Raw genomic sequence first — 12,913 nt, forward strand, 5'->3', positions numbered from 1 at the left:
TCCCCGTCTACACACCTCAACACGCAACCCCCTTCTCAACCCCCATTCACACACTCCCTTTGATTTGACTTTTATCTGCCGGATGTTTCTGCTTGAGTTTATCGTACATCATGATGGTGATAAAACCAGGACGTTATTAAAGCAGAGTGCAGGTGTGGTAATGTTGTAACGGGTCTGGTTCTGCAATGTTTAGCATCTGACAAAGAAAAAAAAAAAGGCCAATAAGAGCAGTTTTTACTTGTAAATACCGTCACAGTCCTGCAAAGCATAACACTAACAGTGAACAAAACTCAGACGGATGGATGGACGGAGTGACTGACAACCCGGCCGGTTGAGTGTTATGACGACACTTCAACAGATTCTTCATGCTGCTCCACGTCTCTCCAAGGTGGTTAGTGTGAATGCATTAACGTAGAAAACTTTCACTAGTTGAGATTAAATAAATCCTTCTGTTAATTTTCCATCCGTCTGTCCCTCATCTGCGGTCGCCAGGAGCAACAGTGGGCCTCTCCATCCCAGAGGGGCAAAGCTCTCAGAGGCAATATGTAATTAAACTCAGAGAGCATATTCTTTAATCCTAAAGGCTATTATAGATTTATGGTCAGTGCATTGTCTGAGCTCCACAATGCCCCCCCCCCCCCCCCTTTCATTCTTTTGGATACGTGAGCCCATATATGTTCTTAAATGGGCAGATAAAGGTTTTGTAACCCTTTTAAATCTGGCCTGGTAATGGGAGTGCTGCAGTGGCTTACTGGCCTCGCGGGGTAATACGTCTGCTTTTCTATCTGGCCTGGGATGGATGGAGAGCTTAGAAAGGATAGAGCTCTGTAATTATAATGCATCAGCCTTCATCAATGACATATTTCTGAACCCTCTTTTCCAGTCACATTAGAAACAAAGCAAGCTGCACATGTGAAACTGTAATTATGGTGTATTCATTTTTCAGCTTTAGAGGATTAAAGCACCGAGTATGTTTAATTGTAAGTGTTCTACATTTTACAACACTGGAGTCCTGATTAAGTGTGACCTATCCCCGCGACGGGATGCTTTGAAATGCCATGAATACTTAACTTAATTGCTACTTTTAATATTTTGTCGCTATTGTCTGCCGCTGTGGGGAATGTGTGATGTAATATCTTTTTTTTTTAACATGAAGTTTGCAAACAGATCTTAACCACATCTTTTTGTTTCATGTTTTCTTAAGGATTTTTCTTTGATTCATTTGATTTATTACACTTCTTATCTGGAGCATGACAGGCTCGCTGCATCACCAGAAACTAGACGTCACACATTGGCTGTTCTGATTGTGCTGATTCAGCAAAAACACTGGGGAGAAGGAGAGAGAGGTCATGATCACTCCGAGAGGAGATGGGATGCAGAGAATGGCCAGTTTAAATATGTTGCTTTAGATGTTTATCTTAATTTACACCATTTCTGCAGATCTGATCCTAGTCATAATGAATCTGAGGAGGAAAACAGAAAGTCTAAACTTGTGCATATTGATGTGACGTTTTCTGAGCGACCCGTTCGGTTGTTTCTACATTGAACCTTTGCTGTTCTTCAGTCCAAACTGCATTTCTGCATTTTAATCAACCAAGTTTTCAGCAAAAACACCTTCCTAAATGAAGATTGGTGAATAAACTGAAGGATAACTTTTTCCTTTTTGACGCAGATTGCATCATAATACAGGTTAACTCCTTTGTTGGCATGGCAACAACAGACCTCGACTCTGTTGGAGCTAATTTCTTTAACAAGACTTTTTCTGTTTGCATATCAGTCTTTATTTACATTGCACATGTCAGTAATTGAGCAGCTCAAAGTGATGCACCAAAGCAAAACAAAACAGGTTACTATGCCAACAAGTTAGCGCAGCCCAAAACATGACACAAAGAAAAACAACATTAAATTAAATAAACAAGCAAGTATGAGGAGTCAATAAATCAGTCAAGTCAGAGTGAAACAATAAAACATTAATAACGTTAGCTGCTGTACAGAACCATAAACGTGTCACAAGACTTATATTTCTTGCTAGAAGCGATAATTACCCTTTTTTTCTTCAAAAGAGAGAAATAAGCCACCTTTTACTTTACCAGAGACCAGACCAGGAACTGAACATAGAGAGGCAGCGTTTGCAAACAGGTGGAACAGATTAAACTTTCACCAAAATGTCGACACGTTTACATCCTGGATACCTGCATAAGCTGTAATTCTCCCACGGACACGTACGACAACTATGGCTTACGTTCTAAACACCACGAAACGGCTGCAATGTGCGATTGTTGCTTGTGACAATTTAAAAACTGCTTTTATTTTGCAAAAAACTCTAAATTGTGATGGAAACGCAGGTGTTTACGGCTAGTAGATAAAAACCTAATGACCAGAGGCAGACGTTTATTTTGCAAAAGGTGTCAATTATTTTATACTATATATGATTGAGTTGAAATAATCTCCAAATTCTATTAAATTCCCATAATTCCCGTGAAAAGTTTACAATTCGCAGTATTTCCAACTTCAGCTTTGCCAGGAATTTACCAGAACTTTTCCTTCCCTTTGCAACCTCACTGAGTCCTAAAATCTGAATTTTGGTCCTTTTATTAGCTTAAGCCTTATTTCTCATATTTATATTATATATTCATTATACATATATGTAAAATATATTTGTAAAATAACTTAAAGGTATTTAAATTCCAGCTTCCGTACCACAAACATACTTTTTCCTATTTTCTGTGAAACTGTTGCGTTCCTTCGTCCTTCTCTGTCAGCTAAACACCACCTATAATGCTCAGGTCTCTGCGTCTCAATGATAATGTATTCTCTCTTATTTGACTTTTTAATGGGCTTTTGCCTCATTATCATCACATGGCTCCTCAGATGTGTGTTGGAGAGGGAAGTCAGGAGTCGGAGAACAAAAGGAGGTCAGATTCGGAGGTGTTGGCACCTGGCCGGATCTGCTTCAGTGCCCCCCTCTGCCTGCTTTTGTGTGATGATAAATTTCCCCTTGAACATGATGTCAATATGTTGATGTGCTTCCTTTATTAAGACACCATCCAACGGCTAACAAGTCCTGCTGTGTGTTACCAACATAAATAATTAGAACAGAGACCGAGGAACGGCAGGTGGCTTTTGGCACAAAGAAATAATCATACTTGATGTGGAAAATAAAGTAAAAGGACCCATCTGTTCACAACAGGGAAAGGAGGAAAAACACGTTAACATATTGTCAGTAACATTATGGAATACTCGGTTAATAATTTAGTCATGGCACACGGCTCCGGACACTTGTTTTAGATCATCTAACAGAAGCGAGCCAAGGCCCGGATCAAGGCGATAAATTAACTGCAGATTTGCTCATGACTCGTCCAGCGGCCGTTTCATCACACAAGCTGCCTGTTAGAGCCATGTAAAAGTTATGCTTAATTTGTATATTTTTATACACAACATTATAATGGAACCATATTTTGTTGTAATAAGTAATGTAGTATTTATCCTGCTGTGGAAAATTTAGCTAGGCATTGTATAGTTTTAATAATATTTTTGTCTTTATATGTTATAGTTAAATTGACTATTTTAGGCTCCTTTTAACGTACTGCATTAGGACCATGAAGAGAGAGTGCGCTGCGGAGTGCGCATGTTCTGTGTTTTTTGAGAATGGAGCAGGACGAGGAGCTACAGTTTTTCTGACCATATAGAAGAAAATAATTTTAATATTTTTAATTGTTAAAGTAATTGCAGTGGCTTTGTGGATGCAACACGTAAGTGTTTCTTTTTTATTGTTTGTTTAATAAACGGAGATAATTTTTGAATCCGTTTGCTTCGCTTTTGCCACGCGTCAGAAACCTCACGTCCGGCAAGAGTTGCCAGAATAGGTTCTATTATGTTATGAAACCGAGGCGGAAAAGTCTGACAGAGGCGGTAAAGTCTGACCGGGCCGAGGTGGTAAAGTCTGACCGAGGTGGTAAAGTCTCGCCGAGCCGAGGTGGTAAAGTCTGACCGAGCCGAGGCGGTAAAGTCTGACCGAGCCGAGGCGGTAAAGTCTGACCGAGCCGAGGTGGTAAAGTCTGACCGAGCCGAGGCGGTAAAGTCTGACCGAGGTGGTAAAGTCTCGCAGAGCCGAGGTGGTAAAGTCTGACCGAGGCGGTAAAGTCTCGCCGAGCCAAGGTGGTAAAGTCTGACCGAGCCGAGGTGGTAAAGTCTCGCCGAGGCGGTAAAGTCTGACCGGGCCGAGGTGGTAAAGTCTCGCCGAGCCGAGGTGGTAAAGTCTGACCGAGCCGAGGTGGTAAAGTCTCGCCGAGCCGAGGCGGTAAAGTCTGACCGAGCCGAGGTGGTAAAGTCTGACCGAGTCGAGGCGGTAAAGTCTGACCGAGCCGAGGCGGTAAAGTCTTGCCGAGCCGAGGTGGTAAAGTCTCGCCGAGCCGAGGCGGTAAAGTCTGACCGAGCCGAGGCGGTAAAGTCTGACCGAGCCGAGGCGGTAAAGTCTGACCGAGGCGATAAAGTCTCGCCGAGCCGAGGTGGTAAATTCTGACCGAGCCGAGGCGATAAAGTCTCACCGAGCCGAGGTGGTAAAGTCTGACCGAGCCGAGGTGGTAAAGTCTCGCCGAGCCGAGGCGGTAAAGTCTGACCGAGCCGAGGTGGTAAAGTCTGACCGAGTCGAGGCGGTAAAGTCTGACCGAGCCGAGGCGGTAAAGTCTGACCGAGTCGAGGTGGTAAAGTCTGACCGAGCCGAGGCGGTAAAGTCTCGCTGAGCTGAGGTGGTAAAGTCTCGCCGAGTCGAGGCGGTAAAGTCTGACCGAGTCGAGGTGGTAAAGTCTGACCGAGCCGAGGTGGTAAAGTCTGACCGAGCCGAGGCGGTAAAGTCTCGCTGAGCTGAGGTGGTAAAGTCTCGCCGAGTCGAGGCGGTAAAGTCTCGCCGAGCCGAGGTGGTAAAGTCTGACCGAGCCGAGGCGGTAAAGTCTCGCTGAGCCGAGGCGGTAAAGTCTCGCCGAGCCGAGGTGGTAAAGTCTGACCGAGCCGAGGCGGTAAAGTCTCGCTGAGCCGAGGCGGTAAAGTCTCGCCGAGCCGAGGTGGTAAAGTCTGACCGAGCCGAGGCGGTAAAGTCTCGCTGAGCCGAGGCGGTAAAGTCTCGCCGAGCCGAGGTGGTAAAGTCTCGCTGAGCCGAGGTGGTAAAGTCTGACCGAGCCGAGGCGGTAAAGTCTCGCCGAGCCGAGGTGGTAAAGTCTGACCGAGCCGAGGTGGTAAAGTCTGACCGAGCCGAGGCGGTAAAGTCTCGCTGAGCCGAGGCGGTAAAGTCTCGCTGAGCCGAGGCGGTAAAGTCTCGCTGAGTCGAGGTGGTAAAGTCTCGCCGAGCCGAGGCGGTAAAGTCTCGCCGAGCCGAGGCGGTAAAGTCTGACCGAGCCGAGGCGGTAAAGTCTCGCTGAGCCGAGGCGGTAAAGTCTCGCTGAGCCGAGGCGGTAAAGTCTCGCCGAGCCGAGGCGGTAAAGTCTCGCCGAGCCGAGGTGGTAAAGTCTGACCGAGCCGAGGCGGTAAAGTCTCGCTGAGCCGAGGTGGTAAAGTCTCGCTGAGCCGAGGCGGTAAAGTCTCGCCGAGCCGAGGTGGTAAAGTCTCACCAAGCCGAGGCGGTAAAGTCTCGCCGAGGCAGACTGAAGCGTCTGAAAAGTGTCTGCTGAAGCAACATTTGTCTCTGATTTCACGTAATTTAGATCCATCAAGGAGGCGTTTCCTCCTCCTGTTTCTCTCCTGAACTTCTCTGGAAGTTCAGACTCTGAGCTAAACTGATGGGAATGACTAGAATGAAGAGGACATCCAGGATGCCCACTTCAGCCAATCACAGTTCAAGAGGCCTCCTGTGGAGAGCTCCACGTCTGTTATGGAGGAGCTCCCGGCATATTACCGCCTGCTTCAGGCTCGCCTCTGCAAGGTCCAACAACAAATCAGATTTGTTTAGTTCCTGATAGAGATGATCAGTCTAATGTTTGCTGGTGAGAGGAATCATCTTCGGTATGTAAACGAGCTGATTAGGAGCGAAGGGCGTCCCCGCTCGGGGAGTGGAACAGCTGCCTCCGATCACACCGTCAGACCATCAGACACATCTTTTCTCTTTTTCAGGCATCTGAAGCTGCCACTGCAGGCAGACAGGATGCTTTCAGACTCTTTCAGACTTCCGTTTACATTTCTGCAAAGAGGTTTGGGTGTCTGGAACGTCAACATGCAGACGCAAAGAGAAACGTGAAGCTTAAAGGCAGAAGTTGCTCTGATCAAAACAGGATTTGTCTTAAAACGAGTAAAATGGGAAGATTCAGACAGTCAAGCGAAACGATCCGTCCCTGCAGGAGATGATGACAGGCGGTGAGAAAAATACAGACACTTCAGACAAGTGAGAAACTTCTTCATTCACATGGTGTAAAACTCATTTCTAGTGAAAATCCACCAAAACCTGCAGGTTCCTTCTGGTTTTCTGTGTTTTTCTCACTTTGAGATAAAAGATCTCAAACAGAAAGAAAACTTTTGTGTTTAAGCAGCTCTGCTCTGAAGGAAAAAACACTGAATAGAACCACTGACGGACTGGTTTTAGTGGGTTTTAACTCAATAAGGGACTTAAGCTTGAATTGAATATTTCTCATTTGTCGAATGTTGGATGTTTTTCACTTAAAGTGAGACCATACAGATGTTGGGCTGAACGGGAGAGACGAGACCGTTCAGTGGGCGAGCAAGGGGAGGAAAAGTTCTGGGAGATTTCCAGAAACTTTCCATGGAAGGTTGAGCTGGGGAATCTTAGAAATCTTTCAGACTGGAAACTTTCCACAGAAATTATGGGAATTTTTGGGAATTACTTGGAATTTGGAGATAATTTAAAACAAGTTAAATCATTTTAGTGGTCGTTGATGCAAATCCCAACTATTAAACAATTCAACAAACTTCTGAGTAGAACTTTCATTCTTGTACCGAACAAGCAATTCTTTCTTTGCAAAAAAATGAATGTCAAGTAAAATATCAAACACACACACACACACACACATCAAAGTCTATAAAGTCCCTTTCAGAATGGAAAAGCCTCTTCTCAGCCTACTTCCTGCATGCTCTATATTTTTGCAAACTCTAAGTCAACATCGTCTTTATGGGCCTCAGTGACATCCTCCATGTTCACCTCATCATCATCCTCCTCCTCTTCATCATCACTGTCCACAGTGTTCAGCCTTGTTAAAGAAGTTTTATGTAACTTTTTGACTATAAAACTCGGCGTCCCAGACTTGTTGGACAACACAGGGACATCTATCATGTGTATGTCTAGATCCGCTGCTGCCCAGCAGCGTCCCGAGGCTGAGAAACCGACACGATGCAACATTTACATCTGTGATGTTTCACTTCACGGTATGAAAAGGAACTGACTGTTCTGAACACACAACGTCGCCGATTCAGCAAAGAAACAAGAAGATTAAAAGAGAGAAAGAGACAAAATAAGAGTCGTGGTAAGATGGAGATCTGCAGGCTGGAGAGAGCTAACAGGTCAGGTAGGATGCAGGATGGAGGCTGGGTTAGCTGTTGATGGGGGGAGCCAGTTGCTCCCAGAAGCTGAGGTGGGATGACGGCTGGATGATGGTGGGATGACGGCTGGATGATGGTGGGATGACGGCTGGATGATGGTGGAATGACGGCTGGATGATGGTGGGATGACGGCTGGATGATGGTGGGATGACGGCTGGATGATGGTGGGATGATGGTGGGATGATGGTGGGATGACGGCTGGATGATGGTGGGATGATGGTGGGATGACGGCGGGATGACAGATGGATGATGGTGGGATGATGGTGGGATGACGGCGGGATGATGGTGGGATGATGGTGGGATGATGGCGGGATGATGGTGGGATGATGGTCGGATGATGGTCGGATGACGGCTGGATGATGGTGGGATGATGGTCGGATGATAGTGGGATGACGGCGGGATGATGGTGGGATGATGGTCGGATGATAGTGGGATGACGGCGGGATGATGGTCGGATGATGGTCGGATGATGGTGGGATGACGGCTGGATGATGGTGGGATGACGGCTGGATGATGGTGGGATGACGGCGGGATGATGGTCGGATGATGGTCGGATGATGGTGGGATGACGGCTGGATGATGGTGGGATGATGGTGGGATGACGGCGGGATGATGGTGGGATGATGGTCGGATGATGGTGGGATGACGGCTGGATGATGGTGGGATGACGGCGGGATGATGGTCGGATGATGGTGGAATGACGGCTGGATGATGGTGGGATGATGGTGGGATGATAGTGGGATGACGGCGGGATGATGGTCGGATGATGGTGGAATGACGGCTGGATGATGGTGGGATGATGGTGGGATGACGGCTGGATGATGGTGGGATGATGGTGGGATGACGGCGGGATGACGGTGGGATGATGGTGGGATGACGGCTGGATGATGGTGGGATGGCGGCTGGATGATGGTGGGATGACGGTGGGATGATGGTGGGATGACGGCGGGATGATGGTGGGATGATGGTGGGATGATGGTGGGATGACGGCGGGATGATGGTCGGATGACGGCTGGATGATGGTGGGATGATGGTGGGATGATGGTGGGATGACGGCGGGATGATGGTCGGATGATGGTGGGATGACGGTCGGATGATGGTCGGATGATGGTGGGATGACGGCTGGATGATGGTGGGATGACGGCGGGATGATGGTCGGATGATGGTGGGATGATGGTGGGATGACGGCTGGATGATGGTGGGATGATGGTCGGATGATGGTCGGATGACGGCTGGATGATGGTGGAATGACGGCTGGATGATGGTCGGATGATGGTGGGATGACGGCTGGATGACGGCGGGATGATGGTCGGATGATGGTCGGATGACGGCTGGATGATGGTGGAATGACGGCTGGATGATGGTCGGATGATGGTGGGATGACGGCTGGATGATGGTGGGATGATGGTGGGATGACGGCTGGATGATGGTGGGATGATGGTGGGATGACGGCGGGATGATGGTCGGATGATGGTGGGATGATGGTGGGATGACGGCGGGATGATGGTGGGATGATGGTGGGATGACGGCTGGATGATGGTGGGATGACGGCTGGATGATGGTGGGATGATGGTGGGATGACGGCGGGATGATGGTCGGATGACGGCTGGATGATGGTGGGATGATGGTGGGATGATGGTGGGATGACGGCTGGATGATGGTGGGATGATGGTCGGATGATGGTGGGATGACGGTCGGATGATGGTCGGATGATGGTGGGATGACGGCTGGATGATGGTGGGATGACGGCGGGATGACGGCTGGATGATGGTGGAATGACGGCTGGATGATGGTGGGATGATGGTGGGATGATGGTGGGATGACGGCGGGATGATGGTCGGATGATGGTTGGATGATGGTGGAATGACGGCTGGATGATGGTGGGATGACGGCTGGATGATGGTGGGATGACGGCTGGATGATGGTGGGATGATGGTGGGATGATGGTGGGATGACGGCGGGATGATGGTCGGATGATGGTCGGATGACGGCTGGATGATGGTGGAATGACGGCTGGATGATGGTGGGATGATGGTGGGATGATAGTGGGATGATAGTGGGATGACGGCGGGATGATGGTCGGATGATGGTGGGATGATGGTGGGATGATGGTGGAATGACGGCTGGATGATGGTGGGATGACGGCTGGATGATGGTGGGATGACGGCTGGATGATGGTGGGATGATAGTGGGATGATAGTGGGATGATGGTGGGATGATGGTGGGATGATGGTGGGATGATGGTGGAATGACGGCTGGATGATGGTGGGATGACGGCTGGATGATGGTGGGATGACGGCGGGATGATGGTGGGATGATGGTGGGATGATAGTGGGATGATGGTGGGATGATAGTGGGATGACGGCGGGATGATGGTCGGATGACGGCTGGATGATGGTGGAATGACGGCTGGATGATGGTGGGATGACGGCTGGATGATGGTGGGATGACGGCGGGATGATGGTGGGATGATGGTGGGATGATAGTGGGATGATGGTGGGATGATAGTGGGATGACGGCGGGATGATGGTCGGATGACGGCTGGATGATGGTGGAATGACCGCTGGATGATGGTGGGATGATGGTGGGATGACGGCTGGATGACGGCTGGATGATGGTGGGATGACGGCGGGATGATGGTGGGATGATGGTGGGATGATGGTGGGATGATAGTGGGATGACGGCGGGATGATGGTCGGATGACGGCTGGATGATGGTGGAATGACCGCTGGATGATGGTGGGATGATGGTGGGATGACGGCGGGATGATACTTCCATGCGTCCTACGTTTCCATGGTTTTTAAGTCAGTTCAACGCTAGAAAGAGGTTAGCGCAACTGTTGCCTTCACCTTCATCATCCTCTTTCTGTTCCTCTTCTTCTCTGGTTTAGCCAATTCAACACTGCCACCTGTGGCTCCCAGTGGTACTGCGCCGTCTGCTGTATCAAGCGATCCACATCGAGCTAAAATGGCTAAAACGTTTCATATACACAATTTCTCATTCTTATTCAGATTCTCATCAGTTCTTCCTGTTTTAATCTTTTATTTATTTAACAAAAGTATTAAATTAAAGCTGTCATTTGAAGAGGCGTTGGTAACGGGCCATTAAATATAAATAAATAAAGACAAGGTGCAGAGTTGATTTGATTAAAAACACCTCTGTATTTAAGAAGCTTGAGGGCTACGAGCTCAGATGTTAGAGATAAAGTGCTGTAGGACTCGTAGTTCCATCCATGACATGACAGTCGTCTCCTAATTCATTATTTATTACCATTTTCTACAACGCATCCTTTTAATTCCTTCCTGTTTCAATTAAAGCTGACTCGGTCGAACAAGATGCAGAAGCAAGAACCTGGCACGTCTTCAGCAAATGGCTGCTGCTGTACCCCTCGCAGGGAAACATTATTCCTAATAAAGTCTTTAATAAATACTTCAGGTCCTTGGAGACTTCCTTGAACCTGAGAGGAAACACTATCCATACCCAGGAGCGAAGGAGGCCATTACAGCTTGCGGTGGAAGATTTAATAGGTGTCATAATTTATCATGTAAACCGAAAAGTGTTTCTTAATTAAGTGCAGGCGTTAATGAATTTTTTAATTTGATCCCTGTAAGTACTTTGCCATGCTAATTGCAATATTCCACACATTAGTTATCGGCTATTGCCCTTGGCTATTTGCTGTGGTGAGGAGCAGAGTCCCGTTCTCCCTCGGCTGAAGTTCATTAGCTGAATCTGAACCAGCAAACTCCAGGATCTGTGCACACACACACACACACACACACACACACACACACACACACACACACACACACACACACACACACAGCTCTGAATCCAGTTTTACATCCAGAAGTCCAGCTAAAGCCTTCATTCCTGTCTGAATAATGATGTTTTATTAAGAGGAAAAACAAGGTTTTTTGGGAGTTTGAGTGTGTAGAATCTCAAACTGCCTCTTACCTTCACCTCAGATAAAAACTAATCACAGAGTGTGAGTGAGCTATTTAAAGTGACTAATGCCGGCCAGGCTCAGTCATGATGACTTCCTTTTGTATCCCAAGTCTCGCTATCACCGGCGGCAGACTTGTATTGTTCAGTGCAATTAATCTGTTTGAGCAACATAATAATGAAGTTGCCAACTGCTGCACACGCTTGTATTTTATTAATCAACTGCAATTAGGCAGCTCTGCCGTGTCCTTAGGATGACTTTTTCGCCTGCAAGGCAGTTTACCGAAATAGGTGGGGGGGGGAGGGACGCCGTTCGTTTGTGTATAACAAATGGGCGGAGCCTCTGTAGAGCTGAATTAAAGCTCGGTCGGCAGTTCGTACATCACCGTCTTGGCAGCATCACGCGTGTCGTCTCTCCAGGAAAATACAAAAACGGGCAAAGAGGTGGAGCTCAGGGAGGGGCATGATTGACGTCTAGCAAACTCCATGCTACCTGTAGCTAAGAGCTAGCTAAGCTAAGAGGCTAATCAGCTAATGAAGGTAAGCGGGCTAAAGCTAAATCACGCTGTTAACTGGTTAAAACCTATGGTTGTTTTATGTTCCTCCTTTTTAAAGCGGGAGATTGGGTACCTGTCAATCAAAAGGACACGCTCCCAAATATACTGAATTTTGAGATGAAATTACTTAATCTCAATCGATGAATTTCTAAATGGAGGAATTAGAAAATCATTAACACCCCCCACAGTTGTCACAACGGTAAACCTGACCTATTAAACCTAAAATAGATTTTTGAACCAGGCTGTAAACATGTTTATTTCAGCTGTAAACATGTTTATTTCTGCTGTGAAGTTGGTCTTTTTAACATGGGAGTCTATGGGGATTAGCTTTGTTTTGGAGCCCCTAGTGGATGAAGGGGGAAACTGGAGTCTTTGGGACTTCAGTGTAGGCTTAATTTTTAACCGCCAGAGGTTGCCGCTTGACTCCGGCAGACATTAACCAGCAACAATGTGTTGCCGTCAGGCTCCAACTACGTATCCAACTTCTGCTGCTGACAAGTCATTTTGAGGCCAACATCTACTCCCTCACACAGATGACAGATTTATGCACTAATCAGACACTTTATCATTAGGTACACCAGCTTAATGTGTGTTTACACAAATATCTGATAAGCCAATCACGTTGCAGCAACTCAACATGTCCAGTCATGTAGATGTGGTTGATACAACTTGTCAAAGATTAAACTGAGCATCAGAATCAAAAGAAAGGAGATTTAAGAAAGAAAATATCCTTCAAATCCATTGAGATCACAGTCTAAAGCTGCTTCAGATTGAACTCATTTCACGAGTAAATTTGAAAAGTTTTTCCCTGTTTATGAAGCTCAAGATGGCGGCAGATCTTTGGATGTAACAGAAACTCCATGTCTGAAGGCCAA

Source organism: Telmatherina bonti (genome assembly GCF_933228915.1).
Source record: "Telmatherina bonti genome assembly, chromosome: 13".
In the NCBI taxonomy this organism is placed as follows: Eukaryota; Metazoa; Chordata; class Actinopteri; order Atheriniformes; family Telmatherinidae; genus Telmatherina; species Telmatherina bonti.